The sequence below is a fragment of the Arvicanthis niloticus genome, chromosome 25 (genome assembly GCF_011762505.2).
Source record: "Arvicanthis niloticus isolate mArvNil1 chromosome 25, mArvNil1.pat.X, whole genome shotgun sequence".
Taxonomy (NCBI): domain Eukaryota; kingdom Metazoa; phylum Chordata; class Mammalia; order Rodentia; family Muridae; genus Arvicanthis; species Arvicanthis niloticus.
Window position 1 is genome coordinate 2,449,001 of NC_133433.1, and position 20,659 is coordinate 2,469,659.

The 20,659-nt window shown below is 42.8% G+C and overlaps 1 protein-coding gene across 6 annotated transcripts in view; it reads right to left on the minus strand.

The window, feature by feature from the left end:
- Bach2 (BACH transcriptional regulator 2) overlaps positions 1 to 20,659 on the minus strand; it is a 336,474-nt gene that overhangs the window by 145,420 nt on the left and 170,395 nt on the right. For 4 of the 6 annotated variants that reach the window (XM_076924037.1, XM_076924038.1, XM_076924040.1 and 1 more), the window contains one exon: positions 12,165 to 12,313. The exons of the other annotated variants lie outside the window; for them this stretch is intronic. The gene's annotated coding sequence lies outside the window, so the exon portion shown is untranslated. The remainder of the gene's footprint in view (positions 1 to 12,164; positions 12,314 to 20,659) is intronic. 6 annotated transcript variants of the gene reach the window in all.

The following is a 20,659-nucleotide window of genomic DNA, read 5'->3' on the forward strand; positions in this document are numbered from 1 at the left end:
CTGATTCCAGTCCCTGTGATTGGCTTCTTCAAGGACTGGCATCCAGACTCCAACCAGACAAAAGGTGACCAGCACATGTTCTGTAAGTGAGGAGGTGGCATCACCATCGATGTTTGCTCTCCTCTTCCAATTCCTGCCCAGAACACTAAGACAGATCAACCCACAAAGTCCTACTTCACTGGACAACAGGACACACTGTGAGAAAAAGAGTTCTTATGAAATCCTCCTGCCTCAGTCTCCCCAGTAGCTGGTCTGACAGACATCTTCCACCTGATCATGGCTACCATGTGTTTAATGACAGTGGGGCTGGAAGTGAGGTGAACAGTGTTACTGAGGGGGCAGAGGTTAGATGCTCACAACAGAGAAAAATAATGACAAATGTACATTGATCCCCTATTGCTACCCAACTACAAATAACAAGAAAACCCCAACACTGACCAGATCACAGAAATCAACCCATACTCACACCTATGGTTGACTCTACATGTCTGTCACATCTAAAGCTAACAACAAAATGAACTGTTGACCATTCCAGGCCCCACAGCCAGTGACGTGCATCCTGCGGCTGGCTGTATGGCAGCATCCTCTGCTTTGTGCTGAGAGCTTTCTCCTTTTCTGCTCTCATTCCAGCACAATGCCTTCAGGTCTGTCTAAGTAATGTAATTTACTCGAGTGGAATTCCCTTGGTAGCCCGTATAGCACTTGGTGACAGTGTCATTTATACTCTGGTGTCACGGCCTGACACTGATACATTGGCCTTCCTCGCTCATTCACAGCAGAGCATGCAATTTCACCTTCCGCCATGCCCTTCTGCAGCGCACATGAACAAATGTGCTCTATTCAGCCCTAATTACAAGCCTTGGTTGAAATGCTCTCATTAGATTTATATTTCATACTCCAAATGTCAATCTTATTGAAAATTTCAGTTTTTCTGAGGATTTATCCATTAGCCATAAACGCCAAAGCATTTCATGACTGAGAGCATTAAACTACCAACGCGGACATGCACTTAAAATACATCATTAGAGTAAATCTCCATTGCAAATTCTTTATATTATTCAGCCAAAGGAATAATGGGCCCAGCCTGGCCACTACCCTCAAACTGCACATGAAGAACGGGTTAAAACCACTGCTATGTAAAGAAGAAGAGTGTATCAACGGGATGAATTTCAGAGTCTTTGTCAATCCTCCCAAAGATGAGGTAGAAAATCACAGCCAGAGTCTAATTTATCACCTTCTCCAGTCTATAATTCTCATAGAAGCTTCAGTGGCAAAGTGCAGGGAGGCTGGTAAAGATAATGGTATGCCTGTGTACATGTGTGTGCATGTGTGCGTGTGTGTGCCTGTGTACATGTGTGTGCATGTGTGCATGTGTGTGCATGTGGGTCCGTGTGTGCATGCGTGCTGAAGCTGTGCTGTAATGCCAGGAACTCTAAAAGTCACCTGGAAGGATCTGCTCTGAGTAAAAGGATTCTTCCATTTTCTTAAGAGAAAAACAAAACCATACATAGCACAGTCTGGATACAATGTGGGAGACAGGATATGGCTCTAAGAAAAAGGCAAACTGTCCTGGTCCTTAACTGGAGGAATGTCTGTCCCCACTACAGACTGCCAGGTACTAACACTAAACCCCAGAAAATCTGCTGATTTTAACATGTATGCTACAATCAACCTTGGTACCTGGGATGGAAGAATACACATGAAAAGGGATTCTGTAGTTAAAAAAAAAAATAAAAAACCCAAACTGGCAAACCATGTTCACTGCGCACAGCGACCTATCGCTGCTTCTGCACCATGCTGTAATTTCCCAGCTTACTGCTCTCATCCATCACTCCCGTCCGGTCCCAGGTGAGGCAGAGTCACGGTACTGTCACAATTTCTCTTTTAATTTGATAAATGAGAACCAGCAGCCCAGAAGGTCACAGAGGAGGCTGAAGCAAAGTCTCATCTGAACTCTCACTGTCCAGTCCCAAGGCTCTGCAAGGGTGACCACGAGTTATGTGCTGCTTATAGCTATACCCTTATATTATGAAACAATTAATATATTTAACTTGTAATCAAAAACTTTGTTGGGAAGAAAAAGACTGAGCAGGGCAAGTATACACGGAATAGAAAATAATTTTAAAAACTATGAAATTGAACGCGCCGCTGACTGTCTTCTGCCTGTTAGCGTTGGTCATCCTAAGGATGGATCAGTACCCAGAACTGCATATGCAATGTTTTCACTAGGGAACAACACTACAATGGAAGCTAATTGCTCCTGAAATTTTTCTAGTTCCTACCTGAAATATTTAAAAGCTTGCTTGATTACGACATTAGTGCAGCTGCTTTTCCTAACGCACACCAGCAGGTACTACAACTAACACACACAAGTGTCAGAACTGAAGTATCTGTGTTTAAATGAAAAGCATAGCGTGAGGATAAAAATAACGTAATATGCCCAGTGCTAACCTACAAAGGAAGGAGTGCACACCGTGTCCATGTCATTACAAAGTAAAATAACCTGACAGGCAGCATTAGTAGGTTATTACAAAAAAGAAGAAAAGAAGAAAAAAAAAAAAAACCCTGCTCTACAAATGCCCTCACCTTCTAAATGAGGAGTGCAGAACCAGAAGTTGAGCTTTTGTATATTAAATCCTAAAATTTCTACTCTAAACATACAGAAGAACCTCAAACGCCCTGACATGCTCCGGCACACCTTCAAGATGTGGGAGCACGAATGAGAAGCAACCAGCATAGCTCACTGCGCTCGGCTCTGGCTTTGTATCTTACATCATTACCTCATCAAATCCCACAGGCACTCGATGGGGTAGGTTCTGCGCCTTTTCCCATTTTCAGATAAAGAGGCTCAGGTCTAGGGGGGGAGAAGCGCATGGGCCCAGGTCCACAGTCTCCTGGTTAAGCTTTGTGCAGGGGTCTGTCGTCTCCCACAGCTCTCGATTCAGCCGCGGTGCAGGAGGACTCATGATGCCTCATGAAGAGGGCATCTTGACTCATCTCTTTCATGGACCGCATCAAACTGAAAAGCTCGGTGCGCTTGCAGACACTCCTTCTCTGGAAATGCCACCGCTCTTCAGGCGGTGGAATGGGACAGCACCAACTCTGGGATCACTGAGGTACAAATTTCCCTGTCAACACTGCCGATGCTTCTCTTTGGCGTTTTGTCTAGCCACAAATGGAGACGTTATCACTTACTGTGGTTGCAGGAGACTCTAAAGCCAGATGAAGGGAAGTTTTTACTTGGTCAACTGCTCTTCCAACATCTGTGTTGAGGGAAAGTGTCCCAGGAGAGGTGTGTGCTGGTTCATGTTCTCCACTTTCCAACACAGCTAAGTGACCCTCTCCTCACTAGTGTATGCAGTCATAAGAAATAACTTTCTAGCAATAAGCCTTGAAGATGGATGCCGTAAAATGACCTTTGAAACTAGGCCAGTACTTTTTAGACAGAATCAAGGATCTCGTCACTTCTGTCACCAAAACAATTCGTGTACGCATGAATTATGACTTTCTTCCTTTGGAAGAGGAAAAATGACCCACTATCATGTGTAGACAAATAGAAAAAAAAACCTAGCTTGCCTTTGCTATTTAAACAGAGACATTTATTTCCTAATGTACCACTTATCAGACAGATGCAAAGATGTGGGCAGGCCAGTCATCAGAATTAACAGAATGGTTTTGCTTGCACTACACATTCTGATTTGTATGAATCTTATTTTTAGCCGTGCACAAAGGGCAATAAATGGAAAATCTTATTCTAACCGCTACTTTTCTGAGCCTCCCACACTGCTCCACCTACCGCACAGCTTCACGACTGTAAAAACCCAGCCTAGGGTTTGTCCTAACAAGGGATGCAAAGTGGCTAAAATGTGTGACACTTTTTCCAGTTACTGTTTGTACTTTCATTCTTTTTCTGTATCAGGACTTTCATGGAAAACAAGGTTGATTTATCTCTGGGCATGCTCCAAGCCTTAAGGTGGTATACGATTCAGTGCACAGACGGTTCTGCCTTAAGCCACATGCCAGATAGACCCTGGTACATAAATGTTCACCAAAAACTCTCCTGTGAATCAGGATATGTGACATTAGGACAGGTGACACCATCAACATTTTGTTTGGAAACAACAATATTTAAAAGAGTCTTCTGCTTAACAGCTATGATGTCAGAGGCCTAAAGTTATAAAACAGGTGTTGAGGAATGGCTTTCGCCAAACTTAAGCCGATAGCACTTGGCTTCCATCTGCTTTTAGCCTGCAGTGACCAGTGTTTAGCAAGAAACATCAGACCCCCATTAGCCCTTCCCTTCTCTGTAGCTTTCTGTCTGCTTTCACTACAGGTTGCCCATTCCCCAGGCAGAAGCTGATCAGGGTTGAACTATCATCCAGATGTCACGACAGAGTGAGGTAACTGATGCTCACAGACAACTCCAGCGACAGCAGTAAAACCAAACCAAACCAAACCAAACCAACCCACAATCAGAGAGGATGTCTGCTAGGGACACACAGAAAATAGAGAGATCTTTTTGATTCTAACCTCTTCTAATTCTTAAGGAAAAGTTACTAAGGTCTCAAAGTATCAATGAAAATGTCTCCTCTCCCGAACCCCTCCCAGCCCAACAGAGAAGCTATGCAGGTAGTGCTTAAGATTTTAAGTCTAGTTTGGCAAAATAATTGGCACACAAAAGAAATCAAGTGTGAGAAAGGCATCGTTACCTGTGCACTGGCTCATTATCCAGAAACTAGAGGAACCGGCCCATCATTCTCTGGTACTGAACTGACACCCTGCGGGGCTAAGACCTTCTTCTTATATTGTGGTTCTAGAACTGACGAGAAGTCTCAGAAAATCCTCCTGGGGCTTTAGTCCACTTTCGTCAGCTTCTGACTTGTATAGTAAAAACACATGGAATTAAATATTATGAAAAAGTGGGTCATACACCACTGAGAAACAACCACACCGCCCCCAAATCAGACACCAAATGACTGTGCTGTGACAGATGGGAGGGTCTGAGTACAGTGAAAGCAAAACTTGTATGTGGTGAGGCACAATTCAGTTTTCACTAGTCTGGGTTAGAGAAAGTTAATCTCCATGTCAATGACAAAGCTAAGTCACTTTTAGCATGCTCTTGAAAGCATGCTAATGGAACCAGAAATTAATATATAATGTTACCAGCGATCTGAAGGATGGTTTCTGGCTTAGCGGTGTGGTTATCCTAGCTGCAGGTGTTATGACTCAGTGAAGCCAGGCGACCAAATTGAAAACGAAGGAACCAAATTCTCATTATCAGTATTAACATCTCCGTCACCAGGGGAGGATCAAGGCACTGTTTGCCACGTCCCCACACCTGTACCCAATCAGATAGCAAACACAATTGTTATTTACTTAAGTGCTATCAATTGCTGGGTGCAGATGGTAAAATAGATCCAGTAGAATGTAAGCATTCCTTCCCTGACCACCTGACAGTCACAGAAATATTCATATCAACCTATATAGGGTTCTTGTTCCCCAAAGGACACAGAGGATCTGAAGGGATTCAAGGAAGTCTCCCCTTTAAAGGAAGCTATTGTCTTATACAGGGAAAGATAGAAATCCCGAAAGACCCATTTTGTAACCCAAATTGCATTCAGCAGCTGCTTACTAAATACTTCCTATTCTAAGGTAAGGAAGGTGGGTGGTACTACTCGAGAGCCTTAAGAACCCCCTTAAGTCACACCTGGTCTTTCTTTCTGTGTTTTAGAACCTCCTTAATCCCAGCTAAGTGTGAGGAGTCACCCCCACCCTAAGTGGAAACCCCCTCCACAGGGCAGTAAGAACTAACATTCTTGAGAGCCGAGCACCAGAGCCCATTGGTCTGAACAGACGCTGCTTTTGGGGGCTTGCGAGGGGACTAGAAGGAAAGGCTGAGGAAAAACTTTGGTTGAGAACAAGAGAAGAGAGGCACTTGGATGGAATTAGAGTTTATTGTGGGTAAAGACTGGGAAAAGGGAGCTAGCTACGTCAGCTATCCCTGTACCCACCAATTTGGCTTATCGTACATTAGGTATGGCTTTCAAAGTAACCAGACATTGTCAGTGGATCTAATACTAAAATCATTTGTACAGAGAAAATCTTTTTTTTTTTTTATGATCCCAGGAGCTGCAAAGGCTTTGCAAGTCCATCCAATATGTGTGTGTGTGTGTGTGTGTGTGTGTGTGTGTGTGTTTGTGTGTGTGTGTGTTTGTGTGTGTGTGTGTGTGTGTGTGTGTGTTTGTTAATCGAATGTAGGAATGAAAATGATGGTTGGTAGAAGTGTCCTCCTGATACTGGTGAGTTCACACGTTTCTGTAAAAGCTGAGTAATGAACCTTGGAGGTAAAACATGAAAGAGGAGCTTCTCTGTCCTATAAAATGATGTCGGATCGGTGCTGCTATTTCCAAGTGCCATCGAGATCTTCAGTACAATCAGTGCAGAGCACTGCTTTTGAATGTAGAATTCTTGGATAAAAACAGTTTGGAAAAACACACTAAAGTACCCGCTATAGGTAAGTTGTATCTTTGTAGCTAAATTAGAGGGAACATTTGTGTTTATTCTTTTACGTGACTTTGCAGGTTATGTAGAATAACATGTATGTAATGAAAATTCAGACCCCTTACAGAAGATGACATTATTCAGTGTGTGCGGGCTGTGTAAATGCACACTGAGGCCCACCTGGTAAAACTGGCAGACACACTTCTCAAAGCAAACCTGCTGTTAAGTGAACCATGGCTTTACTTTTTCAAGAAGGAATACAAAGTTACCTCTGCTTTGCCATATGGAAACAATTCTTTTGGGATTCTGACTTGTTCTAGAAATTAGAATAGTTAATACATAGGACTTATGTAATTATCTGACTTGGTGTCAACCAGGTGTAGAATACGGTAAAAATCTAGTCCCAATAGTTTCCCATCTACAACTCAGGGCTTCAATAACCCCACTAGCTTGTAGAGCTTCACAGATGATGTCCTGGGGCAGAAGAGCAGGGACATATTCAATATACCCATGCTTTGCAGTTTATGCCACCAGTGCTGCAGATACCAGGCCCTCTTGTGATTGGCTAAATGGGGGTTCCTAGAAGGGCAAGCTGCCACTTGGACCTTGATGTGAGGGTGAGGTGATCTGGAAGGGGAGTATAAAATCTGATACACCAAGATTAACATATGAATGAAGCCAGTTGGCACAGAAAGACTGGAAGCCTTTCTCCACCTGGGCTTCATCTAACAAAGAGAGCATGTGCAAAAAGAAGCCTGTGAAGTCCAATGTGGGAGCTGTGTGCTATGAAATGGCCTATAAAGGGCCATGTGCCTGTGGCCCAAATGCCTTGGGGGATTTCCTCCCAGCCCACTGACCCACCCATTGTCTGGAGAGAATACCTCTACTGACTCTCTAGACATTTTCACTATCTCTGACATCTCCTATACCGCAGTGCCACGCAATGCCAATGCTGAGCATAGAGGCTTTTACGGATCTTAAAAAGGCATGGCTTTCTCTCTTCTCCATCCTTCTCCTCCCCGACCCCCAACACTTTCTGTGATTTATAGTTTGCCTACCCAGTTGCTTTTCTCTCAAATTCTAATAAAATGCTCATCGATCTTCCTTCTGAGTCTGTTCTTAAAAAACCCAAGTGTGTGTGTGTGTGTGTGTGTGTGTGTGTGTGTGTGTGTAAGTGTGTGCCACGGTACGGGTGTGGAGGTCAGAGGGTAACTTTCAGGACTCAGTTCTCCGCTTCCACCATGCAGGTCCCAGGGATCAAACCAAGGTTGTCAGTTGGTAACTCTCTTTAACTGCTGAGCCATCTTGCTGGCCTTGAGTCCATTCTAAAAATCTTTTTATTAATGAGACCAAGAACCCACAAAAGGGAACCCTGAATTCCCCTGTAATAGTGAGAAGTGTCATTTCACTAGTGACAGGTGCAGCCACAAAGCCACTTCTCTAGCACTCAGCAGCTTGGAGACCTGGAGTAAACTGATAAAGCATTTAGGGGGCTAAGGTTATTACTTGGTAGGGCACTTTACGGTGCGCTACAGCTCAGCTTATTTGGAGACTCAGGGGAAAGCCATAATATATCAACATATATTCCCACGCTGGCAACATCACTTCCCCTGAACTACTAGCATGCATAAAAAAACCAATTTGACGGTTCCATAAATAGAATATAATTGTGAACCGAGTCTATTATAAATGATTAAATCAAATATTTTCTAAAAAACAATCAACAGAACTGGCTCCAAAATTGTGTGATGGTCCCCAATGGCCACAGAGGCTAAATATACTGGTCCACAGGGTTAGTTTAGACATTACTCCTGAGAGCAATTATGTCACAGCTTACAAATTATTTCTAAAACACTCACGTCGCCATCCCTGATCTCGAGTTGTACTTCAAAGCAATAATAATAAAAACTGCGTGATACTGGCATAGAAACAGACAGGTTGATGAATAGAATAGAATAGAATTGAAGACCCTGAAATAAACCCACACACGTAAGGGTTTAAACCCACACACTTTTGATGAAGAAGTCAAAAACATACAATAGGAAAAAGAGAACATCTTCAACAAATGGTGCTGGTCCGACTGGATGTCTGCATGTATAGAAATGCAAATAGATTCATATTTAACACCCTGCACAAAACTCAAGTCCAAGTGGATCAAAGACCTCAGGACACGCTAAATCCAATAGAGAAAGTGGAGAATAGCCTTGAACACATTAGTACAGGAGTAGACTTCCTGAACAGAACACCAATGGCACAGGCTCTAAGTCAACTAAATGAGACCTGATGAAACTGAAAAGCTTCTGTGAGGCTAAGGACACTGTCAATAGGACAAAATAGCAGCCTAAAGATTGGAAAAGGATCTTCACCTACCCTACATCTGACAGAGGGTTAATATCCAAAATATATAAAGAATTCAAGAAGCTAGACACCAATAAACCAAATAACTCAATTAAAGATGGGGTACAGAGCTAGACAGAGAATTCTCAACAGAGCAATCGTTAATGTCTGAGAAGCACTTGGAGACAAGTTCAACTTCCTTAGTCATTAGTAAAACGCAAATCAAAATGACCCTGAGACTCCATCTTACACCCGTCAGAATGGCTAAAATCAAAAACTCAAGCCACTGTACGTGCTGGAGAGGATGTGGAACGAGAACACTCCTCCATTACTGGTGGGAGTGCAAACCTTTAAAACCACTTTGGAAATCAATGTGGCAGTTTCTCAGAAAACCGGGAATAGCTCTACCATGAGACCTAGGTAGACCACTCCTAGGCGTATACTCAGAAGGTGCTCCACCATCCCACGAAGACACTTGTTCAACCATGTTCTTAGCAGCTTTACTTTTTCATAATAGCCAGAAACTGGAAACAACTTAGATTACCCTCAACTGAAGAATAAAGAAACTGTGATACATCTACACAATGGAATACTTATTCAGCTATTAAAAACAAAGACATCATGATTTCTGCAAATGGATGAAACTTGAGAATATCATCTTGAGTGAGGTAACTCTGAGCCAGAAAAACACTGATGGCATGCACGCAAGTATAAGTGGACATCAGCCATAAAGTACAGGATAACCATGCTACAATCCACAGTAATAAGGAGGTCCCAAGGGAGGATGCACCGATCTCACTCAGAAGGGGAAACTAAATAGTCATGGAAGGTGGATGGAGATGGGGTGAGGAGAACGGGAATGGCATAGAGATCAGGTGTGCGAAGTGGGGGACTGTAGAGGGCTGGAGGTGAGAATGGAAATCAGTGGGGGACATCTCTGGGACTCTTGGAAGCTTGGAATAGGAAAGGATATGAGGAGTGCATGAAGGTGATCCTAGCTGAGATTCCTACTAGAAGGGGATATAGAGACTGAAGTGGCCACCTCCTGTAGCTAGGCTGGACTTCCAGAGGAGGGAGGGGGGCATCAATCCACCCACAAAACCTTCAACTCAAAATCTGTCTTGCGTATAAGATGTGCAGGGATAAAGATGGAGCAGAGACTGGGGGAACAGCCAACCAATGACTGCCCCAACTTAAGACACAACCCATGTAGGACAGCCAGCCCCTGACACTATTAATGACACTCTGCTATGCTTGCAGATAGCAACCTAGCATGACTGTCTCCTGAGAGGCTTCATCCAGGAGAGACCCACAGCCAAACATCAGGGGCCGGACCTAGATCCCTGACACATTTGTGGCAAGTGTGCAGCTTGATCTTCATATGGGCACTCTAACAAGTGGAGCAGGGCTGTCTCAGTCTGTGTTCCCTGCCACTGGATCCCATTCCCTCTGTCTGGACTGCCTGGTTGAGCCTCAGTGGGGGAGGATGTGTTTTGTCCTGCTGGGACTAGACTTCCCAGGATAGGGTACTCAAGGGGAGCTCTCCTTCTCTGAGGATAAGGGGAGGGGTAGATGGGGGGGGAGGGATTTTTAAGGGTGGGACTGGGAGGAGAGGAGGGAGGGGGCCTGTGACTGAGATATAAAATGAATAAAAAATTATTGAAAAAAAAAAAAAGGTAGCAGGATGAGAGAGCGGTGTAAAATGGCGCTGCAGCCTCTCAAGCTGGGACTTTGCTATCAAGGACCAGCATTCTTGAAAGAAAGACAGCTCTGCTGTATAGCTGTTTGTTTGTTTGTTTTTAAAAATTATGTTAGACTGTAACATAAGAGACTGTCTTAATTATTTTTAAATGCACAGTTTGGTGATATTTAAGAACACATACTTTATCATGTAACTAACATTACCACCACCTACCAAAATATAACCTTTCCAGTTCACACACTGTACCCACTGACCAATACACACCACTCCTCTGCCCTCCTGCTGGCAGGCACTATTCTCCCTATGGATTCTATGAGACTGACAACCACAGGTACCTCCCATGAGCAATGACACTAAGTATGTCTGGCCTATTTCATTTAGCATAACATAGCCGGGTGGCAATTACAGTATTAACAGTGGCCATTCTCAATTTTAATAATAATAATAATACTAAAAGAATCGCAAATCCCAAGTGCTACTTTGCATGACAACATTTACCACATCCAAGAAAAATATTATGAATTGTAGTGCCTTACCACAAATTTAAAATGCTCAGCGATTTCTCAGGCATTTCCTAGACAGGACAGTATCACCATTACAATTTTATATTCACATGTATTTAATGAAATGAAAGAAAAGTACTTAAATGTCTACATTGAAGGCTTGGAAATGTACAGCATGCTCACAGGCATGTGTGAGCATCTGTATGTCCACTCGCTTATATCCAAGTGAGGATCTGCTTAGCCAAACTCTTCATGGTTTTCGGTCAGTTCAGGGTAAGCTGTCTTTGTTTTTTGGCACTTAAGTAGTTAGACTTTTGGAAGCTAACATGGTAACAAGCTGACCTCAACATACAAAAACCCATACAAACTGGGCCTTGCTCACCGATTACTTCCTGGAGGTGTACCTCCCTTGATGTGCCTCTTGTAAATGAATTACATTTCGGTGTACCAGGGAGGGATGGTATTGTGACGATTCCCTTTGAAAAAGAGCAACGGATTCTCCTTTTGACATCAAACATGGTGTGCACACCTGTCAAGGGACTCTGGCCCCTGCTTCAAGCTAATAGCTGCACCATTCCATTGTTCTGACCTTCTAAAGGCCAAGGCAAAGAATGTCCAGGACTATAGGAGGAAAGCTGGTGTGTAACCTGCTGAACCTCTGAGTTGAAGCTGCCATGGCAGACCCCAGAGCTGTTTTCTGAGGTTCGTGTCAATGAGGTAAGTACAGGTTCAACCTCTTAATGTATCCAGTATGAAAGCATATAGTTTCCCGCCTTTGCCACTCACTCCTCTAACACATTTGTGTTAAAGTGGTGATTCTCAAAGTGAGGGCCTTGGAGCAGCAACATCAGCACCACTTGGAAGCTGTTAGTAATCAGATTGCTGGCTGGTACCAAATCTACTGTCTCAAAACTGCCCGTGTGACTCCGACGAAAGCTAAAGCTTAAGAACCACCCGGGAAAGGAAGTACTGATACTGGGATTCCAGCCCTGTCTCTTGCCCTATTTACATGCCTCATGATGCTTTCTTAAAGTTAACTTTTGTGTGCTTGGATTATTGATATTATCGCCTCATATTTACCCTTGTTTGGTTAAAGAGAAAAAATCTTAGTAAAAACTTACATATAATTTCCCCAGGTCCTGTCCTGGCTTCGAGTCTTAGGATGCCGGGAACTGGGCAGAGGAAGAGATGAGAAGGCTACAGCAATCCATTCAGACATAGACCCCCAAACTTGGTGAGGCAATCTTGTGATAGATCAGTGAGTGTCCACCTAGACCGGAAGCAAAAGCCCATTAGCAGAGTAAGTGTTGCACATGGTGTCTGCACCTCACAACCTCTACTTGCCTTTGAGAACAACACAGTACTTCATGGTAGTTCTGGTGTTCCTCTCCACTGAGCTACGTCAACAGAATAAGACAATCCCCCACTAGGTACCAATATCTGAGCTCTATTCAGGCAGAAGACCTCCTCTCCAGGTGTTTCCTGCAGAGGTGTGCCCTTGAACCCACACAGCTTGGAGGTGGCTATGATCCAGTTATCCTGATCTCTCCTGTTCCATCTCAGAAAGTGTCCTTCAACAAATTCAAATGCCTGCGTGGTGGTCCTAAGTCGAAGAGGTTCTAGATTAGCCTGTAAATTCTGACTGACAGCGATGCCTCAAAAGCATTCATTTTCAAATCCATATGATTGGGTTGGCTTTAGCCCTACCTTATGTCCTCATATCAAGTTTTCACTCATAAAATTAGACATCTCTTCTCTGATGATAAGTTAATGTTTGTAAAAGTATATAAGGAAAAAATAATGAACAGTGGTAACCTCGACTAATAGACAGCTAAGGATGTTTTGTTGTTGAAGCTCTCTGTCCCTTCATTGTAACTTCTGGGGTTGAATACACCACACACACATGCACACGCACACACATGTACACATACTTCATGACCTGAAAAGTACTGGATTTAAAATTGGATTGTGGACCAGTATTCCTTTTGATACACAAACATAGAGATTTTTTATTTAATTATGAAAAAAAAGTGTTACATGAGAGAGAGCATGTCCCAACGTTGCTACAATTATTAAAAACACACTTTTGAATCTCTCCGTAGTATTATAATATTTCATAGAAACACTAACTATTTCTCTCAAATGAGGACTTATCAGTTGTTTTCCTTAGTTGTCACTGGAGGCGACACTGAGGGTCACCTGAGTGTCAGGCTGCCTGAGTTTCTGACCAATTCTTGGGACCCTAGAAAGATAACGACCAAGCTGATAATGTGAGCTTCAAGGATGTCCTCACAAGTTTTTCTTTATTTTCTTTTGAGATTTTATATATTTTTTATTTTATGTGTATGAGTGTTTGCTTGAATGTATATCTTTGCACCATGTGCAGGTAGCCCTCTTGTATACAGTGCCTGTGTGAGCCAAAGAATGGTGTCAGATCCCCTGAGACGAGACTTACAGATGGTTGGGAGCCTCCAAGTGGGTGCTGGGAACTGAAGCTGGGTCCTTTGGATACAGAACCAGTGTTTTTGTTTTGTTCCCTAAAAAATGATCGGTTTTTTTAAAAATTAAGATTATAACTACAACATGTCTTCCTTCTTTTTCCTTCCTCCATAGCCTTCTGCACACCCTTCCAAAAATCTTCAAATTCATGACCTCCCTTTTCACTAAATGTTATTGCATGCATATGTGTGTATGTATATACATATAGATCCCTAAATATAACCCATTCTGTCAGCCTAATGGTACCTGTATACATGTTTTCAGGGCTGTCCTTTTGGGACTTGAAAACCAATTGGTGTGCTCCTCCCTGTGGAGGAACATCCCTCCTGCTCCCCGTGTTCCCGGAACAGAATAACTCTATTCTTATCTATAAACTCAACTTCTGAGTCCAGCACATACAATAACACAGCTGAGATATGAGGAATCTGGGTGTGAGCACTTTCGATTTTATTTTGAGAGTGAACTAAATTCATCTTTCCCAGCAATCTTACATAAAAGTCTGGGTTGTCCTATCACAATGATTTAAAAAAAAAAAGGACAAAAAGAACAAAGATGTATCAAGAAGTGGATTATTTGTTCACTGTGACTTCATTATAATTCGGGGAACACTGCTTTGCTAATTAGGAGCCTAAGAGGGTAGAGTGGCTTATAAAGGTTTGTCCTTTGTCGAGGCCAGGTACATAGTTAGTTCTGTGAGTTCACCAAGCTTATAGGGTGTACAAATGAAGAGGTGATCCACAAAGAGCAGACTTTGTTTCTTCTAATTGCTTGGGAGGAAAGAGAGGAAATAAAAAAATTGCCACTAGTAACAGGAACACTTAGCAGAAGCTCCTCGGATGCTGAAACTGTACAACTAGCATTTGCAAAGCTAATTACAAATCTGGATTCTCTCATTTTAAAAATATACTTCAAAGCCGCCCATGCTGAACCAAAGTCTGTGCAACTGGCAGATTATCAAAGTGTAAAAAAAAAATTGCACCACTCGAGCAAAGCAATAACTTTCAATATCGCTAACTCCTGAACTGCAAAATGCCACAGGCCCAAAACTAGCAATGCCACATGGTTGTATTATCGTACATTTACAAGAGTTTATTGTCCCCAAGTCCAAAGAGAAACAGCCCTCTGTGCCACAATGGCTGCATTATGTGGGACAGGTGCTCTGCCTCTGAGCCTAATTCTCCACACAGGTTCTTCTTAGGATTAAATGAGGTGGAAAAAATATATATGTATATGAATATATGTGAACATGTGGGGATTTTTTTGGGTTTTTCAAATTATACATACATTTAACATTAAAAACCATCTTGCTTTTTATTAACAATGTTGCCAGGCATTAAGGTTAATAATTTCCATTTTACAGTGAAAGAAAGACAGAGAAGGAGGTAGCCAGTAAATGACTGAATAAATAAATACCAGAAGTCGTGTTGTATTTCTTACTGGGTCACAAACTAGCTCAGTGACTCTCTGGGTCATGGGATGATGTCTGAGGTCTTGTTGAGGCTGATAGTTCTGTCATTTGGGACATGGCCATAACAGTGGTATGTGAGCCTACGGAATGATCCTTAGAAAGTGACATCTCCTCAAAGTCAAGGCACCATGACACCTAAAGCACCAGCCACCAATCTGAGGTCCGCAGTGTTGGGGCAACATTCCTGATGGCCCTGTTACCCTCCAGAATGGGACAGACATTAACTTCCTCATTTTATATTGACTGAAGAAAGGGCTGGGAACCTTAGGGAAACAGCCAGTGCCCCTAAAGCCTCAGAAGATAGTGGAGAGACTAGAGCAGAGTCTTTGATAACTCTGGCACTTTATTACTTCAACAACTGGTATAGCCAAGCAAAATTTTATTGGTGTCTTGCTAGCAATCTAAATGCTATTTGACCATAGTCTCAAGCAGCTATGTAAATAGGTTATTTGTGTTAACTATATGCTATGGTCACTAGGGATGTTCTTAAAAGTCCCGGGGCCACTACTCTAGGTCTCTATGATAATGGAGACCTCAGCATTCGCAAGCACAGCACAGCAGCCTCAGTGTGGAGACCCAGTGCCTGGAGTCTACCTGCGAAGGACGAGCAATTGACTTTAAATTAAGTTTAAATTTAAATAGCTAAATGTGGATAGTGGACAACGCAACTATAGGCCATTGCTTTTTTGGAGGTCTTCCAGGCCCAGTGGCCCACAGGATAGCATATAACACCTCCATTCAGCCAGTAAGCTCTCTGAACTGTCCTGGCCGCTCAGAAACAATGGTGTATAAGAGAATGCTGAATGCTTCCTGACTCGATGGCATTTTCTAACTAGATTGGTTTCTGAAGAGTCCACAGACAAAGTGGCTCGCTCACTGGACAGTTCTTGGGAAAGGGCAGGTGATGTGCTGTGTTACAGTTATACCAAGCATGACAACACTGCTTTTTCATTTCTTCATATTTACTGTTAAGAGAAGCTGGGGGGGGGGGGGGGAGGAAGTGCAGAAGTCGACACGTGATTGGTTTCTATTCATTCATTTCCAAATAAAGTAGCATACTGCAAACGTGGGAAATTATCTGTCTATAATTCCCTCTTGCATAATCTTAAATTTACTTAAAAGAAAGAGTCGGCAGGACCTGCATTTCTAAGGTAGGAAGCGTGAATGGTATTTAATTACATAAACAGTCATAAAAATGTTCAAGAGGGTCTCCAGCTGTAAACAGTGGGCAGGGGAACATTTGTACCAATTAGCTATGAAATGATTTGGTTTTCTGGAAAGTTGTATAGGCAAGGCTGATTGCGTTCTTTATCCCCGACAGCTTAACTCTTAGCTGAGATGGTCTTAGTGGGCTTAATAGGATATGATGAGCTACTTTACCCAGGAGACAGCAGGTGGAGGCATTTGCACCCACACATAGATCTCATACAAGCAGAATCACTTCTTCCAAACAGAAAGGTAGCTCTGGGCTTGTCTCACTTCCAGCACTGATCCTCCGCTGTCTACCTGAGGTTAATTTCTTCCCCTAATTGCTTCTTCCCACCTTCCCAGGATGCAGGGTAACACAAAGAACAGAAAATAAAGTATTCAGAACATCAGTCCATGTCTGTGTTGAGCCTGAATGCACACTGGCTAACAACCACACATGGTGGCACCATGGCTTAGGATTAAGAATTTCTGAGCTCATTCTCTCTCTTTTATCAATGTTAACTCAGGAAGTGGAAGACACACTCCATAAAACAGCAGGAGTTTCTCAGCAGAGATACTGCATGGAAAGGTCAAGGTGAGTTTTCTAGGTTCAGGATACCACTTCTGTCCAAAAATCAGCTTACTGGTTTTTAGGGTTAATACTGAGACTCATCCCCATTTATGTGGGGACATTCCCACTTCTGGATTAAGTGCCTAGAGAATGGACAGTGGTCAGAAAGCAAAACTAAGTTCAAAGCTTAATTCCAAAAATAAATATTACATTTAGAGACTATTTTCTATTAAGCAAGGTCAACTTCAAATGTTCTGCACATCACAGATGAGAAAATTTTCTGCCAAAATATCAGTTATAGGTTCACTGACAAACATGTTTGGAGTGGTTCTAAAGTCCTTACTCGAACCAAGAAGGACTAAATGGGGCCAGCATTTTGTGGCCAGAAAAGCATAAAAAAGCAATAGATTAACTTGGTATTAAATTTTGGAAGTATGAATTAAAAACTATCTTTCAAACAGAATTTAGACATCCACCTATGAGAAGATATTTGGATTGCAGATCTTGGGACTTTGTATCTTCTACTGCCCTGGGAAAGCAACCCAAGGAAACACGCCCTGTGATGCAAAAATGGGGAAGACATAAAGGCACCTCAGTAGGATGGAGAAAGTGAACTAAGATTAAACACACACACACACACACACACACACACACACACACAGAAACACACACACAGACACACACAGAGGTACAACACAGAAAACCACACACACACACACACACACACACACACACACACACACACACACACACAAACACAGGTGCACACGCATACCCCTAGAGAGATGCCACTTACACACTTCAGGTGCTGGACCTGTTCTGTTTGTGGAACTGCATCTGGGAAGCAGTTGCTGGGATACAGTATTCAGACCATCGGTCCATCTCTTGCTGAGCCTGAATTCACACTAGCTAACAATCAAGGATGGTGTTTATGTTCCCAGATAAAGCAAAATTCAGATTTTATCCATTCTATCCTAAAAGAGGTCGCAACCTGAACTATTTGTCACTAAGCCATTTGAAAAAAAAAAAAAAGAGTTATAAGAAAAAAGAAATAACCAAAAAGAAATGTGTGAAAACTAGCTAACCTGAACTAATTTCTAGACTTCCATGGACTCTATAACTAACAGACACCAGTTTGTGGGTGCAGCATCTGTATAAGCAGTGTGATTTCCCTTTACTGAAAACTTCGATTAGGGACTAAGCTAGGGAATTTACAGTGTTATTAGCCCATTTGGTGGATTAAAGGAGCTTGGCTCGGACACTCAAAGCCTTACCTAAAGTCACGCTGCTGGATAAAGGGACTACTCATGCTGACCCAAGGAAACAGCCATCCCTTTCCTTTACGTCAGTCTTCACTACCACTTGGAGAGAGTACGTTCCCCTCCTCGAAGGACGGATGTTCACTTTTTCTGTGCACTTGGTAAAACAACAAAGCGGCAGGTGCTGTGGCAGTTTGTACAAGCCGATTGCTTAGTTTGTTAGGGCGCATGCGTTGTGAAGCACATCACAACTTATAGGTGTGTTTCCACCCCCTTCCCCTTCTGTTGTAGTTTCTTTCAAAAAAAGCATTATCACCATCTTGTCAGAGTTCCTTCTAGGAGTAACTGTAAGCATATGGTCCGTGGTTGCTGGATATCACAAGGAAAACCCACAATAGCAATCTCTTCCTGAGTTCCAGTCTCCGAAGAGGATCATCAGCCCTGGCAACGCCCACTCAGAAAACATCCACAGACTTGGTTCTCAAACGGCATTGAGGTATTAGTGCCCATGTGACTTCCAGGATAATATAACATATAGCTAGGGCTCGAGTTTACTGTGGGATGCAAGCAGGCACACCCTTTAGGGGCTTCTGTTAACTCAGTGAAGAATGCTTTTTCTTGGATCTTGGATGGACATCAACATGTCTTAACTCTTCCTCCTAGCTTGAGTACTCGGTCAAGCTGTAGAGATCTCTCTGCCTCCTTCTAAGATTTCCAGTCTTCTAAGATCTCTGCTAGTTTTCCTCTACAAGTCAACAGATCCTGCAAAGTTCTGCCCCTTTCTTTAGAGCCACACAGCCTCTCAGCTGCATCTGCAGATTGACTTACTTCGTGCCATCCAGGCTACACAGTTGCAGATGCTGATCCCACACTCACAAGTCAGTGTGTTTCTGAGCTGACCCTGTAGGGAGATGCTGGGGTCCACACAAGGATGGTGCCTGAAGTGAGGGAAGGCTACAAGAAGTCTTGCCGAGAGCCTTAAAGACAAGAGAGGTGAGGGGCAGGTAAGGGAGGTGTGAGGCATCATGTCAACAGAAGATGCTATCGTGGATCCAATTGCTCCCGCAGAAAACCCATGAATCATCTTTGCTTCTCACTAATGTCTAGGCCCTCAGTACAGGCTGTCAGTTCTATGTTCACGTTATGTCTTACATCAATCTACTCCTCGATTCGATTTTGTCACCTGTGATTTCTCACCTGGCTTGTTATTGCTACTGACACAGAAACTGGCCTGCCCTTTTTCTATCTTTCCTGGCTGGAAGGGTCCTCAGGATCTCTCTGGGTTAGACTGGTTACTGAAAAGATTCTGAACTCATAGTTCTCATGCACAGAATTCTTTTCACATAAGGTAAATGGACCTTCACTTTGTATTATCTTATCTATGTTTTTGTTATAATTAAGTATCTACAGTTTATAATTGACCATTTTCATCCCTTTAGATAAACAGTTTACTGGTTGTAAGTGCGTATTTGGTTGAGAAACCATTGCCACTATCTATCTAATGTAATGAAAGGGAATTAATGATGAAGATCAAAAATAAGACGTAAAGCAAGCCTGAAGGGAAAGGCACTTCGGGGGCTGTGCTTCATTTTATATAGAATCTTTCCTATAGGTCAGGATCTCCAGGACATACCCTTCGTTGTTTTTCCATATTTGACACCAGAGCTCTAGAACTCTGATTTCCATATGAAAAAGGACCTTTGGATATTTTTCTAAGTCATATACTGGTTATAACCACATACACAAGCATCAAGGAACCCCGAACATCTCAGCCTTCTTGGTCTCTGCTATCAAAGGATGGCTGAAGGGACATTTCTTGGAAAGACGACTTGTGTTCTCAATATGCCTCATCTTGACGGAGCTGGTTTGTCACTCATTTGTTTCTAAGCAGGGTTTCCAAGTGTTGGCAAAGACCATAAAGAACACCCTTAGCCATTCAGTATTTAGTTGAACTCCACAATATATATTTTCTTCCTTTCTTGGTTTAATGACCTCAAACTACTAACATCCTGCCTTTTCTAATCCCCTAACAAGTCCTATCAAATGCCAGGGCAGAATCAAACTGCCCTGCAGGCAGTGAGATCATGCACTAAGAATTCATTTTTAGTCCAAAACTTGGGAGTGCCAGACCACTTAGTGCAATGTATCACACAGCCAGAAAATTAGCCTGGCACTCGAAATAATGTTTTAACATTTCTCCTATCAAAGGTCCTTTTACAACCTGATGACTCTTTCCTCGGAAAAAAATTAACACACACAAAACCGCTCCATGTGGTAATCAAAGGTTCAAGGACCTTTTCAAGTCTATTAAGGTTCCTCTATGCATCTGTGAACTCCAGATTAAAATCTCCTGTAAAAGAACGAGAGTTCATGTTGTTCCCAGGCCCCAGCACTGGACCTAAGGCCCTGGGCATCTCAGGGTGATTTCCTCTGGTGCTGTTTGCCTCAGCACTGGTTTGGCTTTACGGACATCACCACCTGGCTTCTGGTCAAGCCTATTGTTAACATGGCTGCAGCAAGTTAGTTGACAGTGTTGGAAACACCCACTCCTCTGGCTAGTCTCTGCTGTGGTGGTCTATTTGATGTTCTGTAGGTACTACAGTCATCTTAGATCCCACTAAACTTCCTGTT